General features: G+C 36.5%; 1 long non-coding RNA gene across 1 annotated transcript; it reads left to right on the top strand.

Annotated features, from left to right (window-relative positions):
- Nucleotides 1-568: 568 nt before the first annotated feature.
- Nucleotides 569-19,952, top strand: LOC117086320. The gene is made up of 4 exons (XR_004438282.1): nt 569-693; nt 15,070-15,133; nt 17,203-17,249; nt 19,784-19,952. It is a non-coding gene; the product is annotated as an uncharacterized LOC117086320 (long non-coding RNA).
- Nucleotides 19,953-22,922: the final 2,970 nt, after the last annotated feature.

Raw genomic sequence — 22,922 nt, 5'->3', positions numbered from 1 at the left:
TCTCTACTAAAAAAATACAAAAAATTAGCCGGGCGATGTGGCGGGCGCCTGTAGTCCCAGCTACTCGGGAGGCTGAGGCGAGAGAATGGCATAAACCCGGGAGGCGGAGCTTGCAGTGAGCTGAGATCCGGCCACTGCACTCCAGCCTGGGCGACAGAGCGAGACTCCGTCTCAAAAAAAAAAAAAAAAAAAAAAAAAAAAACTTGAGTGGTTTTCTCTGTATTACTGTCCTCACGGATGCCAGCTAGCTAATTTGCCAAATTATCTGGATCAGAAGTAGGTATAGTTTTCCATTCTATCCAGGTTCTTTTGACAAGCTGAGAGAGTTCTCCAGAAAGGAGAAGTGTAATTCTGCTCACAAACAGAATTAAAGTCTACTTGAATAGATTCAACATCTATAGGTAATTCATAATTTTATCTAAGTACAACCTGGATTTGATAGCATTTTTTAAACACGGCCTAGAGTACAACTGTAATGGCTGGAAAGGGGTTCATTAGGTTCTTAAACATGGGACTGGATTCTACTGCAGTCTAAAGTTTTAGGAATAGCCTCAAGAATGGCCTCATGGAGGTTTTTGCTATGCCTTCAGTTCTGTCACAGTCTTTAGAGGTGTTTATTTTTTCTGACTCTCCCTCAGTATAACAACAACAAGCCTTGGTCATTCAGCATGGTGCCTGACCTTCACCAAGTATGTGAATCAACTGTTGTAGGTCAGAAAACCTGAGGTTGATAGGCCTGACTCACGATGCTGAGTTAATCAGCAAATTGAGGAGGGACCTCAGTGATCTGTGGAAATTCCTTGGCAATAACTTGAAGTTCAGCTTGCATAAAAGAAAAATGGGAATTTAAGATTTAGAAGAATTATCAGTGAGTTTAACTTTAAAATAACAGATTTTAGCAGATCAAAGACAGAGAGGAAGAACAGAGGAAAGAGGAGAGGTCTCTTCTAGAGAGGACAGAGTCTGGACCTAATAACTTCCTTAACTGTTTCTTTGTCTCAGTTAATTTTGAGATAACATGTTACTACTATAATAATTTACACATGAGATAACAAAGGCCCAGGTTGTTTTTTGTATTTGTCATTATTGTTGATTTTTTATTTGACAAATATCCCAGACTAGTTAAATGACAGAAAATAGAACTAGAACTAATAACTTCTTATTTTAAGTTCAGTGTGTGTGTGTGTGTGTGTGTGTGTGTTGAATACCTTGCTTCCTTATAAAAGGACAGAGACACATTGTCTTTGTCATAATTTTAGAGTAGTCCAATATTCATGACAAACAACCAACAGGTAATAAAGAGGAGCTCAGATTAATTCAGTTTATTTTGGGCCCTTTTTGTATAGTAGAATTCCTTTCACTATTTCTACAGTGTCTCTGTATGTTTTGTTTTCAATTGTGCTCAAATGGGTCAACCTCTATTTTCATAATTATTAAATTCATACCTCAATCAGAGAGATTAAAATAATTAAAAGCACCTATGAAGTCTTAAGTTCATAAATCACTTCTGACACCATGATTATGTACGTAAGAGACTACTGCCAAATTAAATCCTTATGCTTCCATGTTTCTGTCTGAAATTCCTTTGTCTACTATTAAGGAATTAAGAAAAAGAACAACTTCTACAATACTTCCTAAAAAAAAATCCCCAGAAAAAACATCTACTTTAAACAGGGTTACTATCATTACAGATGCATTTTTTTTTTAAATATAAAAACTAGGAACTGAGCTACCTATACAGCTTATTTTAATTGAATGTTTATTTTTGTTTCTATTCAGTTTCCTGGTGACCAATTGAATTGTCAGGGGAAGGCATTTTATGAACAGAGTGCTTATTTATCTCAGATAAAAGGGACTATTCAAGCAGACAACAGAAATAAATAATGCTTGATGAATTCTATCTACTGAACTAATTCTCATTTAGTGGTAACTCTATGGTCTACAAAAATGAAAATGATTGTAGAAGTTAGTTGATATATCACTGTATTGCTTCTATTCATTGTTGCTGAACTATGGAAAGTACTGAAATGAATGCACATTTGTGGAATACAAAATGCAAATGAACCTAATTTGGAACTAGGATAAACAAATTGGAGAGAGTTAATTGCTTTTTTTAATGTAGCATGGTTGGCTTAGGACTTCGTACTCAGAGACATACTATAGCCTAGAACTTTGATGTATTTTTAAAAAGTCTATACTCTAGAGTTTTGGCGGAAGAAGTAGAGTAATTTGGGTGCTAGTATGGGCCTTCTATTTTGATGACTAAACTCCCAAAGCTCACAATGTGGGTATCACCACAGTCCATGGTTTGGACTTCAACCCTTTAGGCATCAGGTTGCACTTTAAACAATTATTTAGAGTTTAGAATTAGGCCCTAATTTAGAATTAGACCCTTTCGGTGAAGCCCTGAACCAATATGTTTGATGCCCTCATAGAAAGATAAGACACTAGCGGCACTGGAGCACAGAGGGAGAACATGTAAGGATAGGCAATGAGAAGGTGCCTATCCGCAAGCCAAAGAGAGGGGCCTGATAAGAAACCAACACTGTTGTCACCTTGATCTTGGGTTTGTCACCTCTGGAACTGTGAACAAATATGTTTCTTTCTTTCTTTATTTTTTTGTAGACATGGAGTCTTACTTTGTTGCCAGGCTGGAGTGCAATGGCATGATCTTGGCTCACTGCAACCTCTACCTCCCAGGTTCAAGCAATTATCCGGCCTCGGCCTCCAGAGTAGCTGAGATTACAGGCACATGCCACCATGCCTGGTTAATTTCTTTTGTATTTTAGTAAAGAGGGGGTTTCACTGTGTTGCCCAGGCTGAAACTCCTGAGCTCAGGCAATTCGCCCACCTCGGCTTCTTAAAGTGCATGTTTCTGTTTTTAAAGCCACCCAGCCTGTGACATTTTATTATGGCAGCCCTAGAAAACTAATACATGCACAGATTGTTATAAAATGAGATTATAAGTATAAAATGGAATAGATCATATATCTTCTCACCAGCACATTTTTCTGTAAAAGAAATTTACACAGGCACCAAAAAAAAAATCAGACAACAGATTCTTAGTTATGTAGTTAAATAATTAAGTTTTTTTAAATTTTTAATTATTTGAACCAGGAGAGCTCAGTTTGAAGCTCACCAATTGAAGTCCAATAGCAGATGCAAGTCTGTGATGTTATTTGGGGAAAAGACAATACTAAAAATGTAAAAACACATTGTCTTGCTAAATGTACTCAAGGAACTGTACCATCATCTCAATATTAGCATCTGTCTTTCATTTAGTGTATATGTTTTTGTGGGCATGAGCTTGGATGTGGGTGACAGTGGACTGTAGTAAATTTCCAAATACTTTTTAACAGGGCAAATAGAAGAATCCTCTGCTGGCCTCCCCCTTGTCTAGTTTATTTGTTCTTGTGTATCAGGAGTTCCTTTGAATCCAAGCAAAAATGTTCTGATTAACAGTAATTAAACTTATAGTAGTTTAGTTTTCTCATGTAACAGATGCTCATCCTAAACTTAGGATTTTTTTTATCCTAAACTGATAAGTTTGCATTCAAATGATTCTAATATGATTCATTTTCTTTTTCTAGGCATAAAAATCAGAGAAAGACTAACAATAAAAGGCTTTTTATAACATATCTTATAATAAGGCACTCTCTTACTAAGCAATTCCACATATATCCCATTGTTCTTAATTGTGTCACATGGTGACCCTCATTTGAAAGATTTTCAGCCTCAGTAAAAGAAGAAGGTAAGAGGAAAATTGTTGTTGAGGGCTTAAAATAGCCAATGGACAGACTGTGTCAGCCAACCCATGAAAGGAAATAGCCTGTAAAACTCTATCTAACACATTTAATCTTCCCAGGAGAGACATTTTTGCTAATGGGACCAGTTGAACTCTATGCTTAAACTCTTATTGAAATTATCTCTGCGGTTGCAATTTGCTTTACATCTAACGAGTAGCTTTCTTCGAATTTTTTTTTTTTTGATAAGCCCTTTCTTGCATCTCTTCAGATCCATGTTTTCTATCTTTAAATATATAAATACATTTAATTAGGTTGAAGTAAAATATTACTAAGGTAAGAAGTCATTTTGCTTTGTTAAATTTGAGTTCCGTTATTGCTACTAAGACTCATTCTGTGTTGAGTTAGGGTAACTGTCATAAGCTTCTCTAAGTGAGAAGATCACTTATACACTGTGAAGTGGATAACAATTCACCTACTTGCAATCTAACAAGTCAGCCTGACACAATTTTAAGGATGCTGCAAAATAAACAAAACCATTGGGTTAGAGACAGTCTATTTCTGACAACGAAAGCAGCAGCCGGAGTACCAGCACTGTTTTACACTGGATTCTCAAGTACCAGTTTCCACGTAGTGACACAAAGAGGGACAGCGGATACTTAGGCAGGAGGTGGGTTTGTTATAGGTAAGAAATTCTGAGCTTTCGAAACTGGACTCTTTCATAATAGTCAGGAAGCATGACTGTGCTTTGCTCTGGATGGAGTCACTATATCTTTCAAGGTGATTTGCAATATAAACATCTGTGAAAAGATAATCCAACACAAAGGGTACTTAGAACCATGCTCCCAAGACTTGCAGATATGTGGATAAATGTAGCTTAATTTAATGAGACCCTCTCCTCTGAACTAAACCTTTTAAAGGTGATGTTGGGAAGAGAGAATAAATGGAGAGAAGAAACTCCTAAATACTAGAAGACCAATAAAATTAATTACGTACTTCTTAATGTTTTTTAATCGCTTTATTTGAATAAATTTATTTATTTTTAATGAATATATTTTTAATCGCTTAAGAACAGAAGAAAAATATCTCTTCAGAAAAAATAAAATTTACAAAATGTCTAAAGATATTTTTTCCATAACTCATATCCTTGATTTAATGTACAAATATCTAATTTTGTAATAGAATAATTATATTTGTTGTTTTACAGTTCAATGAGAGGATAAGCTAAATAGAACTCTACAAATAGCTGGATGTAATAAACACTACATAACAGAATCTCACATGTAATTACTATGTACCTGAAAATAAAAATATTTAAATACAAGACTGTGCCCTTACTAGAATGATAAAGGCAAAATATCATGATATTTTTATAGATATATTTGAATTAAATTCCTTCTTTGAAGAATAATTTTTTGGCCGGGCGCGGTGGCTCAAGCCTGTAATCCCAGCACTTTGGGAGGCCGAGACGGGCAGATCACGAGGTCAGGAGATCGAGACCATCCTGGCTAACACGGTGAAACCCCGTCTCTACTAAAAAGTACAAAAAACTAGCCGGGCGAAGTAGTGGGCGCCTGTAGTCCCAGCTACTCGGGAGGCTGAGGCAGGAGAATGGCGTAAACCCATGAGGCGGAGCTTGCAGTGAGCTGAGATCCGGCCACTGTACTCCCACCCGGGCGACAGAGCGAGACTCCGTCTCAAAAAAAAAAAAAAAAAAAAAAAAATTTGAGTTCTATTTATTGTTCTATGCTACTTCTTAAAGGCATATTTTCCTCACTAAACAATATTAAGATGATACCAAAACATAAACAAGTAATAAACTAACTTTGAACATTTCTACTTAATAAAACAAGGACAAAATAATTTTAACCAGAAAAGTATTCACTACAAAAGATATAGTTACATGTCATAAAAAAAAAGAATAATTTTTTTTAATTTACTTAAATGTTTGAATACTAGTTTAGTGTATGGAGTAAAACTACTTAGGTAGAAAAGACAATTCTCTTTGATTTGGTTGCAGTATACACAATAGACATAAGCTATATTCTATGTTATCCATTATGTATATTAGTCCATATTTACAGCAAGCACCAGTCTTTTTTACTGGTCTTGAAGCAAATTGCTATGACTATCTATAGAGAAGGTCACGTGGTAAGTAACTACTGATGTCCTCTTTGTTACAAGAGGAACTTCCAACCTACAGCCAGTAAGAAGCTGGAGCTTTCATTTATATAGCTACAGGAAATCAGAACAGATCCTCCCTACATGAAACTCCAGCAGAGAGGCCAACACCTTAATTGGAGCCTTGAGAAACCCTCAGCAGAAGACAGCATAGCAAGAGATAACTAATGCAATGGCTATGCTCAGAAAAGATGCAAAACCCACAGAGGCCCATAAAGAATCTTCTCCCAACATTGCACTGAGGAGCTCTCAACTACACATATTATAAAAGTTAGTATTTTTCCCAATTAAATAATGAGCTCTCAAATGCAATAAGACAGCTGAAAAGAGGCCTCACACAGTATAATTAGCTGTCTTTATCCTTTTTCCACACAAATGTTGTAACACTTCTTATTCGCAAGGTGTTATCATAGTATGTAACAGAAAAATAAATGAGACATGGATGATGTATTAAAGAATTTTCCATCTAGTAATGGATATGAAATACTGTGCTACTCAATTGTTACATCCTTTGCTCAGAAACAATCTTACCTCGTATGTAGCTAACTATGCCTGTCTGTACACAATTGTCTAGTGTTTCCAGTTCATACTTTTTTTTTTTTTTTACAGAAAATGTACTGTATTGAGTACACATTAGGAAAAAAAATCTTGTTTTTCTTAGCATCAAAATTTCCAATTACTCTTCCACTCTATTAGCTCAGTAAAAAGATGTGTTGGAGGTGATCCTCTCCTTGAAACACTTGGAATACAAGGGATAATCAATTGATTGATCTGAGCTTTCCTAGAATCCTGGGTTAGGCCAGTACCTATGCAGGTTTTATTGTGATCCCTGGCATATGCAAGCTGAAAGATAGCATTGAATTATTTAGGTATGAAGAATAACTCTAGATGCTATTTGTGGACAGGGAAAGGAAAATGTAAAAGGTGATGTAGTGATGGAGCTGGTGACCAGAGACTGTCTCTTGAGAAGAGAAAATATTTATCCATCTGTCTGTACATCTATCTAAACAACTATCATCTATAATGTGTTGTCATATGGTGTACAAGGGAAATAAATTTTCCTTGTATTCCTTGACATTTCAATAAAATCTATATCTCTAGGAGTGATATTTTTAGGGAATAGATTACTTGCTAAGGTGTTACATTCTCCAGGTCAGTGCAGAGTGACAAAAAAAAAAAAAAAAAAAAAAAAACAAGAACACCATTGGGATCCCAGCTACGTTTGAACTAAAACTTCAATGCACATTACAATTTATGTGCCTGTCTCTAATCAGATATACCAGAAATTCTTTGGAATTATTTAGTATAATATGTGTGTGTATTCATGTTTGTATGTGCTCCCCCTGACACAGCACACTGCATGGTAACGTGCATGTAATGTAATGAGCAATCTGTTTTTTGTTTTTTGTTTTTTAATTTTAGATAAGGAGGTAGAGGAAGACTTTAGAGTCAACTTCCAACAGAAGTATGGTACTGTGGCCATAAGTTAAACGAGAGGCATGGCTAGTTGTTGTCCTTGACATGCTTTGACTTCTACAGGTTTTCTTTTGTTTTCATACATCTTGATCATAAATATTTAACACATTGAATGTTTTAGCTATCATGTTTTCTTAAGAATAACTAATATGGCCAGGCACGGTGACTCACACCTGTAATCCCAGCACTTTGGGAGGCTGAGGTGGGTGGATCATGAGGTCAGGAGTTCAAGACCAGCCTGGTCAACATAGTGAAACTAAAACTACAAAAAATTACCTGGGTGTGGTGGCAGGCCCCTGTAATCTCAGATACTCAGGAGGCTGAAGCAGGAGAATCTCTTGCACCCAGGAAGCAGAGGTTGCAGTGAGCCGAGATCATGCCATTGCACTTCAGCCCAGGTGGCAGTGCAAGACTCCATCTCAAATAATAATAATAATAATAATTTCTCAAAGAACAAGTAAAAATCAAATACCTGATACATTGTTATATAATGTAATACTGTTTTAATTCATGCAAAACAAGTATATTCTAATGTTGAAGAAAAAAAGAATAATTTCTCAAAGAAGAAGTACAAATCGAATACCTAATATCTTATTATTTGATGTAATATTGTTTTAATTCATGCAAAACAAGTATATTCTAATGTTGCAGAAAGTAAACCAAGAGCATACTGCAATCTGATTGGTATCAGTACTAAAGTATGTGACAGAATATAAAAATGTATTTGAGAAATCAAATCATCTGTCAGAGATTATATTTAAGTAATTTTTAAATTTTACCAATTATATAATTATGTTCTGAAATACAATTTTTCAGAACATGATCAAAAGTTTAATATTTTACATGGTTTCTATTTGCAACCAAAACAGAACTGCTCTTAACTACTTAGTCAAGAGCAGTGTTTGCCCTCAAAGAAATAGCAGGAAAATGTGTGTGTCTACAAAGAAATTCCACTGTGCTGTGTTCACTCACAGGGATACAAAATCGAGATTATTCACTATGGTCATGCTACAAAACAACAAAATATTTATTTTAAATGAAAAAATATTTTTTAAAATGTATTTATTCTTAAAAAAAAAAAAACCAAAACAGGATGCACGTGCAGAACATGCAGGTTTGTTACACAGGTATACGTGTGCCATGGTGGTTTGCTACACCTATTGACCAGTCCTCTAAGTTCACTCCCCTAAGCCCCCACCCCCAACAGACCGTGGTGTGTGTTGTTCCCCTCTCTATGTTCATATGTTCTTAATGTTCAACTCTCAGTTATGAGTGAGAACATACAGTGTTTGGTTTTCTGTTCTTGTGTTAGTCTGCTGAGAATGATGGCTTTCAATTTCATCCCTGTCCCTGCAAACGACATGATCTCATTTGTTTTCATAGCTGCATCACATTTTCTTTATCCAGTCTATCATTGATGAGCATTTGGGTTGGTTCCATGTCTTTGCTATTGTGAACAATGCTGAAATAAACATAAGTGTGCATGTTTCTTTGTAGTAGAATGATTTATAACACTTTGGGTATATATTCAGTAATGAGATTGCTGGGTTAAATCGTATTTCTGGTTCTAGATCCTTGAGGAATCACCTGTCTTCCACAATGGCAGAACTAATTTACATTCCCACCAACAGTTTGAAAGTGTTCCTATTTCTCCATAGCCTTGCCAACATCTATTGTTTTCTGGCTTTTTAATAGTCACCATACTGACTGGCATAAGATGGTATCTCCTTGTGGTTTTGATTTGCATTTCTATGATAATCAGTGATGTTGATCTTTTTTCATATATTTGTTGACCACATAGATGTCTTCTATTGAGAAATGTCTGTTTATATACTTTGTTCACTTTTTGAGGGAGTTGTTTGTTTTTTTCTTGTAAATTTGTTTAAGTTCCTTATAAATTCTGGATATTAGAGCTTTGTCAGATGGATAAATTGCAAAAATTCTCTCCCATTCTGTAGGTTGCCTGTTCACTCTGATGATAGTTTCTTTTGCTGTGCAGAAGCTCTTTAGTTTAATTAGGTCCCATTTGTCCATTTTGGCATTTGTTTCTATTGCTTTTGGAGTTTTCGTCATGATTTCTTTCCCTTGCCTGTGTCCTGAATGGCATTGCCTAGGTTTCCTTCCAGTGTTTTTATGGTTTTTGGTTTTACATTTAAGTCTTTAATCCATCTTGAGTTAATTTTTGTATAAGGTGTAAAGAAGGGGTACAGTTTCAGTTGCTGTTTATGGCTAGCCTGTTTTCCCAGTACCATTTACTGAATAGGGAATTCTTTCCACATTGCTTGTTTTTGTCAGGTTTGTCGAAGATCAGATGGTTGTAGATGTGTGGTGGTATTTCTGTGGTCTCTGTTCTGCTCCATTGGTCTATATGTCTGTTTTGATACCAGTACCATGCTGTTTTGGTTACTGTAGACTTGTAGCATAGTTTGAAGTCAGAGAGCAAGATACATCCAGCTTTGTTGTTTTTGCTTAGGATTGTCTTGGCCTCAAGGGGTCTTCTTTGATTCCATCTGAAATTTAATTTTTTTTTCTAATTCTGTAAAGAATGTTAATGGTAGTTTGAAGGGAATAGCATTGAATTTTTAAATTACTTTGGTCAGAATGGCCATTTTCACGATATTGACTCTTCCAATTTATGAAGATAGAATGTTTTCCCATTTGTTTGTGTCCCCTCTTCTTTCCTTGGGCACTGAGTGGGTTGTAGTTTTCCTTGAAGATGTCCTTCACATCTCGTGTTAGATGTATTCCTAGGTATTTTATTCTCTTTGTAGCAATTGTGAATGGGAGTTCATTCATAATTTGGCTTTCTGCTTTCCTATTGTTGGTGTAAAGGAATGCTTGTGATTTCTGCACATTGATTTTGTATCCTGAGACTTTGCTGAAGTTGCTTATCAGTTCAAGAAATTTTTGGGCTGAGATATAGGGGTTTTCTAAGTATAAAATCATGTTGTCTGCAAACAAAAACAACTTGACTCCCTCTATTCCTATTTGAATAACCTTTATGATTATTATTATTGTTTTTTATCTTGCCTGATTGTCCTGGCCAGAACTTCCAATACTATGTTGAATAGGAGTGGTGAGAGATAGCACCCTTGTCTTGTTCCAATTTTCAAAGGCAATGCTTCCAGTTTTTGACCATGTAATATGGGCTGTGGGTTTGTCATAAATAGTTCTTATTATTTTAAGATATGTCCCATGAATACCTAGCTTATTGAGAGTTTTTTTTTCTTTTTTTTTTATTATTATACTTTAAGTTCTAGGGTACATGTGCACAACGTGCAGGTTTGTTACATATGTATATGTGTGCCATGTTGGTGTTCTGTACCCATTAACTCATGTTAAATTGTATTGAAGGCCTTTTCTGAATCTATTGAGATAATCATGTGGTTTTTGTTTTGGTTCCGTTTATGTGATGGATTAAGATGATTGATTTGTGTATGTTGAATCAGCCTTGCATCCCAGGGATTACGCCAACTTGATGAAGCCAACTTAATCATGGTAGATAAGTTTTTTGATGTGCTGGCAGATTTGGTTTGCCAGTATTTTACTGAGGATTTTTGCATTGATGTTCATCAGAGATATTGGCCTGAATTATTCTTATTTTGTTGTGTCTCTCCTACGTTTTGGTATCAGGATGATGCTGGCTTCATAAAATGAGATAGGGAAGATTCCCTCATTTTCAATTGTTTGGAATGATTTCGGAAGGAATGGTACGAGCTCTTCTTTGTATTTCTTGTGTCTGCTCCTGGCCTTTATTTGTTTGGTAGACTATTAATTACTGCCTCAATTTCAGAAGTTATTATTGGTCTATTCAGGGACCCAAATTCTTTCTTGTTTAGTCTTGGTAGGGTTTAAGTGTTCAGAAATTTATCCATTTCTTCTAGATTTTCTAGTTTATTTGCACAGAAGTGTTTATAGTATTCTCTCTTGGTAGTTTGTATTTCTGTAGAGTCAGTGGTGATGTCCTCTTTATCACTATTTATTGTGTCTATTTTATTCTTCTCTCTCTTCTTCTTTATTAGTTTGTTAGAAGTCTATCTATTTTGTTTTATTATTATTTTTTCAAAAAACAGTTCCTGGGTTCCTTGATTTTTGGAGGGCTTTTTGTGTCTCTATCTCCTTGAATTCTGCTCTGATCTTAGTTATTTCTTGTCTTCTACTAGATTTTGGATTAGTTTGCTCTTGCCTCCCTCGCTCTTTTAATTGTGATGTTAGGGTGCCAATTTGAGTTCTTTCTAGCTTTCTGATGGGAGCATGTAGTGCTATAAATTTCTCTTTTAATGCTGCTTTAGCTGTGTCCCAGAGATTCTGGTACATTGTCTCTTTGTTTTTATTGGTTTCAGAGAACTTATTGATTTCTGCCTGAATTTTATTATTTACCCTTCTGAGGAGTCACTCAAGAGCAGATTGTTCAGTTTCCATGAAATTGTGTGGTTTTGAGTGAGTTTATTATTAATCCTGAGTTCTAATTTGATTGCACTGTGGTTGAGAGACAGTTTGCTATAATTTCCATTCTTTTGCAATTACTGAGGAGTGTTTTACTCCCAATTATGTGGTTGATTTTAGAATAAGTGCCATGTGGCACTGGGAAGAATGTACATTCTGTTGATTTGGGGTAGAGAGTTCTGTAGACATCTACTAGGTCCACTTGATCCAGAGCTGAATTCAAGTCCTGAATATCCTTGTTAATTTTCTGTCTCATTAATCTGTCTAATATTGATAGTGGGGTGTTAAATTCTCCCACTATTATTGTGTGGGAGTCTAAGTCTCTTTGTAGGTCTCTAACAACTAGTTTTACGAATCTGGGTGCTCTCATATTAGGTGCATATATATTTAGAATAGTTAGCTCTTCTTATTGAATTGTTCCCTTTACCATTATGTAAGCTTTCTGATGGGAGCATTTAGTGCTATAAATTTTTCTTTTAATGCTGCATTCTCCCTTAATGGTAAAGGTATTGTTCCCTTTACCATTCTTTGTCTTTTTTTGATCTTTGTTGGTTAAAAGTCTGTTCTCTCAGAGCCTAGAATTGCAACCCGTTTTTTTTTTTTGTTTTTGTTTTTTTTTTTTGGCTTTCTATTTGCTTGTTAAATTTTCCTCCATCCCTTTATTTTGAGACTGTGTGTGTTTTTGCAATTAGGAGGGGTCTCCTGAATACAGCACACAAATAGGTCTTTACTCCTTATCCAATTTGCCAGACTTTGTCTTTTAATTGGGACATTTATCCATTTATATTTAAGGTTAGTATTGTTATGTGTGAATTTGATCCTGTCATCATGCTGCTATTTGGTTATTTTGCACACTAGTTGATGCAGTTTCTTTGTAGTGTCATTGGTCTTTATATTTTGGTGTGTTTTTGCAGTGGTTGGTACTGAGTTTACCTTTCCATACTTAGTGCATCTTTCAGGGGCTCTTGCAGGGCAGGCCTGGTGGTAACAAAATTCTTCAGCATTGCTTGTCTAGAAAGGATTTTATTTCATCTTTGCTGACAAAGCTTAGTTTGGCTGGATATGAAATTCTAGGTTGAAAATTATTTCCTTTAAGAATGTTGAATATTGACCCACAATCTCTTCTGATTTGTAGAATTTCTGCTGAAAGATCTGCTGTTAGTCTGATAGGCTTCCCTTTGTAGGTGACCTGGCCTTTCTCTCTGGATGCCCTTAACAGGATTTCCTACATTTTGATCTTAGAGAATCCGATGATTATGTGTCTTGGGGTTGCTCTTCTCATGGAGTATCCTAATAGTATCCTCTGTATTTCCTGAATTTGCATATTGGCTTGTTTTGGTAGGTTGGAGAAGTTCTCCTGGATTTAATCCTGAAGTGTGTTTTCCAGCTTGTTTCCGTTCTCCCCATTTCCGTTAGGTACTCCAATCAATCGTAGGTTCAGTCTTTTTATGAAGTCCCATATTTCTTGGAGACTTTGTTCATTCCTTTTCATTCTTTTTCCTCTATTCTTATCTGCATGTCTTCTTTCAGCAAGGTGGTCTTCAAACTCTAATATCCTTTCTTCCACTTGGTCAATTCAGTTGTTGATACTTATGTATGCTTCACGAAGTTCTCGTGCTGTGTTTTTCAGTTCCATCAGGTTGTTTATGTTCCTCTCTAAACTGATAATTCTAGTTAGTAATTCCTCTAAGTTTTTATCAAGGTTTTTAACTTCTTTGCATTGGGTTAGAAAATGCTTCTTTAGCTCATCATAGTTTTTTTATTTCCCATCTTCTGAAGCCTAATTCTGCAATTCAACTATCTCATTCTCTGTCCAGTTTTGTGCCCTTGATGGAAAGACATTGTGATCATTTGGAGGAGAAAAGGCACTCTGGCCTTTTGGATTTTTAGCATTTTTTATTGTTGTTGTTGATTCTTCCTTATCTTCACGAGTTTGTCTAGTTTCTGTCTTTGAGGATGCTGACCCTTGGACGGGGTTTTTGTGGGGGTCTTTTTTTCATTGTTGTTGCTGATGCTGTTGTTTTTACTTTCTTTTCTTTTTTTCTTTCAATAGTCAGATCTCTCTTCTGTAGGGCTGCTGCTGTTTGTTAGGTGTTCACTTCAGGCCTTATTCATCCAATTCACTCCTGTGCCTGGAGATATCACTCAAGGAGGCTGGAGAACAGCAAATATGGGTGCCTGCTCCTTCTTCTGGGACCTTTGACCTCAAGGGGCACGAACCTGATGCCAGTAGGATCTCTCTTGTACAGGGTGTCTAACAATCCCCATTGGAGGGTCTCACCCAGTTGGGTGGCATGGGGATCAGGACTTGTTTAATGAAGTACTTTGTCCCTGGTGGAGAGGGTGTGTTTTATAAGGGGGAGACCCAATTGTCTAGGCTGCCTGGATTCAAGGAGGAGAGGCTAAGTCAGCTGGTCCACAGAGACTGTGGACACCCCTCCCATTAGAGGCTCAGGCCCAGGGAGATCTGAATTCTATCCCTAAGCCTCTGGCTGGAGTGTTTGGAAATCCTGCAGGGAAGCCCAGACCACTGAGGAAGGATGAGTCAGGGTTAGGCCTAAAGAGGCCCTCTGGCCACAGACTGCCACAGCTTGTGTGTTGGGCTGTGGGGACGAGTCTTGGGACCAAGCTGTCCAGCCTCCCTGGCTCCAGCAGGGGAAAAGAGCAGCCTGGAGCTATAGAAATGGGTGCTGTCTTTCTTCCACAGAATGGGTGCTTCTCCTCTTTCCACAGAGGGAGCTTAGCATGTTAGGCAGTTACCAGTCCCAGTGCTGACTGCTGCCTCACCCCCAAGGAGCTTGAAAGGCTTAGACAGCAGACAGCCACAGCCAGTGCTGGTTGCCCTCCCCAGGAGAGCTTGGTATTCTTCAGCAGATTCCAGCTGAGATGCTATAAGAATCTACACCTTCCAGGTTTGGGACGTTAGGCTCTGGTGGCATGGGTTCACAAGTGGGATATTCTGATCCTTGAGTTGCACAGTTCTGTGGAAAAAGAGCAGTTTCCCCAGTTAGGTAGCCCACTCCCTCACTGCCTCTCTTGGGAGGGATGAAAGGGTACCCCTTCCCCATGTGGCTCTCAGGTGGGCTGCTGCACCACACTGCGCTTCCTTCTCTCTGTGCCTTCTAGTCAATTTTGATGAGAGAACGTGGATACCTTGGTTAGCGGTGAAGGATTCACATGCTTATTATGTTTTTTGTTTGTTTATTTGTTTTTGTTTTTCCAGTGGGAGTCTCCAATTCCTGCTGCTTCTAGTCTGCCATCTTTGCCACACCCCCAGAAAATTCTGAGTAATGTCTTATTAAAATCTAAGTGTAGTAGCATTATGATTTTACCGCAGTTTGAACAAAATGAATGAGCAATATGTAACTGTTGTTTGTATGAATTACATGCTATACAATAAATTATGAAAAAATATATGTTATGTAATAAATGTTACATTAGATTGTACACTGTATTATAAATTATATATAATTTTATAGCAATATGAATTACATAAGTTTTTCTCTTTGCTGGTGCTGAATACTCTTAACAGAAGAATGTAACTTCTGTTCTACATAAATCCATATAATATATCTGCAAAGATTTCAAGGAATAAAACATTATTTTTTTTTTAGAAATTAAAGATTTTAACCCGAAAAGTTTATATTATGTAAACAATTTATAATAGAAGAGCTACAGACTCTAGAAAGATAAACTTCGTAAAAGAAAAGTACAAGATGTTTGTTAATCTTTGTGTTAGTTGTAAGACTTTAGTACAAGTCACCAAAATCCACTAAAATCATCTTGAGTACAAATGAGGTTTCATGAAAATAAAAAGGGATTTAAGTCTAATGAAAGCACCAGCGCAGCTTCAGGAACTTTGGAAAAAGATGTTTGGACTGGAAAGTCCACAAAAGAAGTTATAGCATCAGGTTACCGTTGCTATGCCTCAACTCCATCTCTTCCAAGAATTTTAAGTCTTGTTAAGTAAAAAAATCCTGGGGGAAAAAAAAAAAAAAAAAGCTGCAGCAATGGGTATGGTTATTTAGTAAAACAGTCACTGGAATTTTGTTCCACTGGGTGTATCAATTTGTGTTTTTGTTTCTTGTGTCTATTAAATGTTTTGGAATAGAGACAATGAAAACAATCCAGAGTTTACCTTTTCCTACATTGATACATGGACATAACAAATAATTTCTCTTTTAAAAAAATGAATATGAAAGTAGAGAGTGTTCACAGACAGCTTAGCTAAGATGCTTTGCTAAATGCCAATAAGAACTAAAATTTATTAGTGAGGATATTTGATTACAATGATGATTAAAATTTCTTTAGGTTTAGCTAAGTATCTTTTAAATGGCATCCTATACAAAAGTTATAATTTCAAGCTCATGAAAAATTAACTAGGTAAATTCCCTAACTATACAGTTAAATAAACTGAACATAATTGAATTAAATGATACAACTATGGTCATCTAGCTACTTAATGAAAAAGACATTAACATGAGATGTATCAGTTTGCCTTGAAATATATAATGTATGTGCATATGCACATATATCTTTATCTCTAGTGGTTTTATTTCAATATTTATAGATATGGGCATCTACATAGAGATAATATTTTGTCTAGAATGTTCAATTTGACATGCACTTCCATATGAGTTCATTCTCATGCTGCTGTAAAGAACTGCCCAAGACTGGGTAATTTATAAAGGAAAGAGATTTACATGACTCACAGTTACATGACTCACATAAGACCTCTGAGAAGGTCTTAATAAACTTACAGTAACGACAGAAGGTGAAGGGGAAAAAAGGCACCTTCTTCACAGGGCAGCCGGAAGGAGAAGTGTCAAACAAAGAGGGAAAAAGTTCCTTATAAAACCGCCAGATCTCATAAGAACTAACCCACTATCATGAGAAGAGCATGGGGGTAACTGCCCCCATTGTTCAATTACCTCCCATCTTGTCCCTTCACAATATGTGGTATTATGGGAACTACAATTCAAGATGAGATTTGGGTGGGGACACAGCCAAACCATATCAACTTCTATATGTTTATCAATTTCTATCATTTCCTAGTTTATTGCTATTATTGTCTATCAGTCTGCACCCATCTATATATTATCTATCTATATTTCAACTTAATGTATTCTTCCATCTTATTAGACAAAAAATAAGACATGGTATGCAATAATATAGATGATCAAATAGAAAATATATAAATATTATTATTTAGGAGAACATGGGAATTGAGATAACTGATTTTTACTTTTGAAAAATCTTAAAATTGAATTTGTTTTAACTTTTTGTATGCATTCATATTGACATACGAATGTCATGCAGGGCTTTAAAACTATCGTCTTTTTTTCCCTTTGTTCAGCTATTCAATTTCTACCATACCAGAATTAGACTCCTCCTCCCCCTAAGGTAACCTATTTTAAAAATATTGTATGTATCCTAATAACCAACTTTGTATTCTACATTTTTCAGTGCTCAGATTATCCTATGCAAATAAGAATTCAGGATATACATATGCATACATATATTTATCTATAAGTTTGTGTATACATGTATACATAGATGTGTGTGTATATATATATACACACACACACCCAGACACATATACAATAGATTCTTGTTATATGTGATAGCCATGTTTTTTTTTTTTTTTTTTTTTTTTTTGAGACGGAGTCTCGCTCTGTCGCCCGGGCTGGAGTACAGTGGCCGGATCTCAGCTCACTGCAAGCTCCGCCTTCTGGGTTTACGCCATTCTCCTGCCTCAGCCTCCCAAGTAGCTGGGACTACAGGCGCCCACCACTTCGCCCGGCTAGTTTTTGTATTTTTTTTTTTTTTTTTTTTTTTGAGGCGGAGTCTCGCTCTGTCGCCCAGGCTGGAGTGCAGTGGCCGGATCTCAGCTCACTGCAAGCTCCGCCTCCCGGGTTTACGCCATTCTCCTGCCTCAGCCTCCCGAGTAGCTGGGACTACAGGCGCCCGCCACCTCGCCCGGCTAGTTTTTGTATTTTTAGTAGAGACGGGGTTTCACTGTATTAGCCAGGAGGGTCTCGATCTCCTGACCTCATGATCCGCCCGTCTCGGCCTCCCAAAGTGCTGGGATTACAGGCAGTTTTTTGTATTTTTTAGTAGAGACGGGGTTTCACCGTGTTAGCCAGGATGGTCTCGATCTCCTGACCTCGTGATCCGCCCATCTCGGCCTCCCAAAGTGCTGGGATTACAGGCTTGAGCCACCGCGCCCGGCCACATAGCCATGTTTTTATAAAGACACCAAAAACACTGAAATAGTAAATACTAAATCATTGCTCTTAGCTGAAATACAGGGTTAGGTTCCTGCGAACATCTGTTAACAACATTTTTATCAACCACTCAATACAGAACTTTGTTTTATGTGTTTGTTTAAAGACATCTTATTTAACATATATTATTGTTTCATTAACACTGAATTCATAGCCAATAGCACTATAACTCATGCCTGGGAAAATCTTACCTAAGACACTCCATAAGGCACATCACAACCATCTCACATTTTGGCACTCTTGAAGGGTGCCATTTGAAACAGCAAAATCACCAAAAAAGCACTCGTGGCACTAAATAAACCATGATAAGGATACTTGTTTACATTATAAGAGCTAAAACAAGAAAGCAGATTATTGTTTAGTTCAACTTCAAGTGTATCAGACAAGTCAAAAATTTCACCACTCTGTTCATGTATGTGAAGGATTGTGAAAGTGCCTTGAGTATCAATTTTGGGGTTAAAAATAAATTTTATGGACATGAATCTGCAGATATGAACTCTTCAAAAAAATGAGGATTAAGTATATATGAACCACATACGTATACATGCTTTCTGTTGCACAGACTTACATGTGTAACTCTATACAGAGTTTGTTGTCTTTTTATTCTATAAAAATGGAGGTCACTAACAGCATTAATTAGGCAGATTGCTGGTTGAACATATATACATATATAGAACTTTAATAGATTTTATGTTTCTTGTAAGCAATAAATGATATAGCTTTTAAAAATTTAAGATTTGCTATTCGAACAATATATTAAATTTAATTTTTAATTTCATAACAAAATTTGATATTTTTCATATATTCATTTGACTTTTGAATTTGATGTTTTCTATATATTCATGTTCTTGCAGCATATTTTTCAACTTGACCTTTTTTTCAAACAATATATAAGTAGTCTCATATGACATTGACAATATTCCTTTGTCTATAATTTGTGTGACCAATTTTTTTGATATATGTTATGCTTATTGATTTTGGTTTTGATATATTGTCCCATGCAACTTTTATATTTTCTAGAGTTATCTGTACCAATGGGTTAAGATAAAAAAATCTGATTTTTTTTTTTTTTTTTTTTTTGAGACAGAGTCTCGCTCTGCGGCCCAGGCTGGAGTGCAGTGGCCGGATCTCAGCTCACTGCAAGCTCTGCCTCCCAGGTTTACACCATTCTCCTGCCTCAGCCTCCCGAGTAGCTGGGACTACAGGCGCCTGCCACCTCGCCCGGCTAGTTTTTTGTATTTTTTAGTAGAGACGGGGTTTCACCGTCTTAGCCAGGATGGTCTCGATCTCCTGACCTCGTGATCCGCCCGTCTTGGCCTCCCAAAGTGCTGGGATTACAGGCTTGAGCCACCACGCCCGGCCAATATGATCTTTAATCGAAGGATAGGAAAGGCGATGCTAGAAAGTCAGAAAATGTTTATAAAATAATTTTGGTACAATTAAACTACACAGGGAAATATCTGGCTCCATCCAGACCTACAATACCAAAGATGAAGTGGAGAGCCTAGATTTCCACCCTTAGCAGACTATAATGAAGCACTCTCACGCTTCAACTGGGGTGATGTGAAGAAAAGCTTAATAGAGAGCCAGGACTTTTATCCCTGGCCCAACTATAACTTCTCTGCTCTCCCAAATCCCTTCCTCTGCTAGTAGAAGTGGGGACAAAACGAGCACATGGACATGCATTCCCACCTTCAGTGAAGGAAGGATATGTGTTTCAGGAAATAGTACTACAGAAATTCAACGTAGAAGAAGAGAAGATGAGGGAGAAGAAGAGGAGGAAGAGGAATAAGAATAAGGATGAGGAGGAGGAGGAGAAGCAGGAAGAAGAGAAAGAAGAAGGAGAAAGAGAACAGGAAGAAGAGGCAGAGGCAGCGACAGAGGCAAAGGCAGAGGCAGGGGCAGCCGCCGCCACCGCCTTAGCTCACGCCTGTGATCCCAGCACTTTGGGAGGCCGAGGCAGGTGGAACACGAGGTCAGGAGTTCAAGACCAGCCTGGCCAACATGGTGAAACCCCATCTCTACTAAAAGTACACAAATAATTCGGGTGTGGTAGCATGCACATGTAATTCCAGCTACTCAGGAGGCTGAGGCAGGATAATTGCTTAAATCCGGGAGGCGGAGGCTGCAGTGAGCTGAGATCATGCCACAGCACTCTAGCCTGGATGGCAGAGAAAGATTCTGTCTCAAAATAAATAAATAAATAAATAATAAATAAATAAAGGAGGAGCAGGAGGAGGAGGAGGAGGAGGAAATAAAAATAATAATAATAGTAATAAGGGGAGTACCTTGACCTAAGTCTCACTTTCACACCTACAAAATTTAACTCAAAATGAATCACAGACTTAAATACTATAACGCTTTTAGAGAAAAAAAAAAACAAAAAAACAAAAACAAAAATATAGGACACCTATGTAATCTAGCACCAGTTGGAGAGTTCTTTGAATTATGAAAGCACAATCCATAAAAAGAAATTTTGGTAAATTGAACTTCATTAAAATTGGAAACTTTGGTTCTGTGAAAGACCCTGCTAAAAGGATGAGAAAACAAGCTACATCTTGAGAGAAAATATTTACAAAGCACCTATTTGACACAGGGTTAGTATCTACAGTAGATAACAAACTCAAAAATTTCAAAAACAAAGGAAAAATTCATTAGAAAGTAAGCAAAAGGCAAGGAGAGGCAATTCACTGAAGGGAATATAGAAATGCAAGTTAACATCATAGTAAGATATCACTACACATTTATCAGAATGACTAAAATAAAAAGAAAAATAGTGACAACATCAAATCTGGAAAGAGTGAGAAGAAACTGGAACACTGACTTTGCTGGTAGAATGTTAAATGGTAAAAATATTTTTGAAAATTGCTGAGCAGTTTTGTTGTTGTTGTTATTGTTGCTTAAATAACAACAATACACAATGTAACTACAATACACATGTAACTACAATACAATCCAGAAATTTCACTCTTAACCATTTAACAGATAAGTGAAAATGTATGCTCACATAAAATGCTGTACATAAAAGTTCATAGTAGCTTTATTTGTGTTAGGCTTAAATTGGAAACAACTTAGTTGGCATTCAATAGGTGAGTGTTTAAGCAAGTTGTGGTACATCCATACCATGGAACAGTACAGAGTAATAAAAATAAATGGACATTTGATACACACAAGAAACTGAAGGGATCTCCGAAAATTATGCTAAATGAAAAAAGCCAAATGATTGCAATTATATAACTCTTGAAATGACCAAATTGTACAAATAGAGAAGAGATGAGTGGCTTCCAGAGGTTAAGGAGATCTTTATTCATTTGCATTTTTTATAACAGAGATGAAGCAAAAATCCCTTCTGATATCTAATCCCCAGTATTACATTTATGTGAGTCTCTTCTCTCAAGTGGGAGTGAGATCTGTAGCTTGTTTGTAACTGATGCAATATTCTGAAAATGATGGAATGCTATTCTTCTAGTAATGTCCTATTATATAGCAGAGCTGAAAAAAAAAAAAAAACTTTCCATATGCAGTTAAGACCCCTAATCAGTTAGATTTAAATTAATCAAAAATGAGCAGATGCTGTTAATTCTATGGCTGCAAGGAAATAAATTCTGTCAACTTTTTTATGAGCTTAAAAGAAGACCAAAGTCTCAGATAAAATTATAGATGAGATTCAGCCTCATGATACCTGGATCAGAGGACCCAGTCAAGCTGTGCCCAGACTCCTGACTCTCTGAAACTGTGAGAGAGTAAATTTATGTTGTTAAAGATGTTAAATTTGTGGTAAATTGTAATGCAACAACATAAAAGTAATACAAGAGTGTCTTAGTCTATTTGGGCAGCTGTAGTAAAGTATCACAAACTGTGTGGCTGATAAACAACAGAAATGTATGTCTTACAGTTCTGAAAGGTGGGAAATTCAAGATCAAGGGATATGCAGATTGAGTGTCTGCTGAGCACTTGTTTCCTGGGCCACAGATAGCACCCTCTTGCTTTGTTCTCACAGAGTGAAAGAGACTAACTCCTTCAGGGCTGTTTGCAAGGACATTGATTTCATTCATGAGGGCTCCTTACTCAGGATCTAAGCACCTTCCAGAGATCCCACCTTTTAATAATATTACACTAGGGATTAGGTGTCAGCATATGAATTTTGGAAAAATATAAACATTCATTCCATAGCATATACTAAATGAAGATTTATTTATTGTTGGCAGTTGCTTTCTTTACTTTTTTTTTTAACCTGAGTTATCTTTTTCTGAATTTAGCTTTATTATATATTTGTTAAATGTATTTTTAAAATGTTTTCCTAAGATAATTTGAATTGAAGTTACACTCTTTGGATTTCTTGCATATTCTTAAATATCTTTCACCCCAATAGGTGATAAATTTCTAGACTACATAATGGATTCTTGAGTTGAAGTTCACTCATTTAAGAAGTCTGACTGGGCTTATCTAATGCTTCCCCATTTTTCAGGAGCATTCAATCAATCTGTCATTTAACAAATATTTATTGACCTTATAATTTCAACAAAAATGTGTATTTTAATTATTCATTTAATTAGTGTGTCTCCTCCCTTATTTCATTCCCTCTTCCTAAAGCTTCTGTATTTTGCCTCACTAATTCAAATAAGGATATTGCCTTCCTATATGAGCCTATTGTTTCAGATACGTTCAAGGCAGACAGTATTAAATTGAGAAAGTGAACCAGGAAGCCAAGAAAGTGAAGAAATAAAGCAGAGTTAAAAACAATATCAAGACACATGGAACAGACAGAAAGAAAACAGTTTAATATACT

This window comes from Trachypithecus francoisi, unplaced genomic scaffold, assembly GCF_009764315.1.
Source record: "Trachypithecus francoisi isolate TF-2019V2 unplaced genomic scaffold, Tfra_2.0 Lachesis_group1, whole genome shotgun sequence".
NCBI lineage: Eukaryota > Metazoa > Chordata > Mammalia > Primates > Cercopithecidae > Trachypithecus > Trachypithecus francoisi.
Note: the sequence above shows the minus strand (reverse complement) of the source record. Positions and strands in the feature narration are given on the sequence as shown.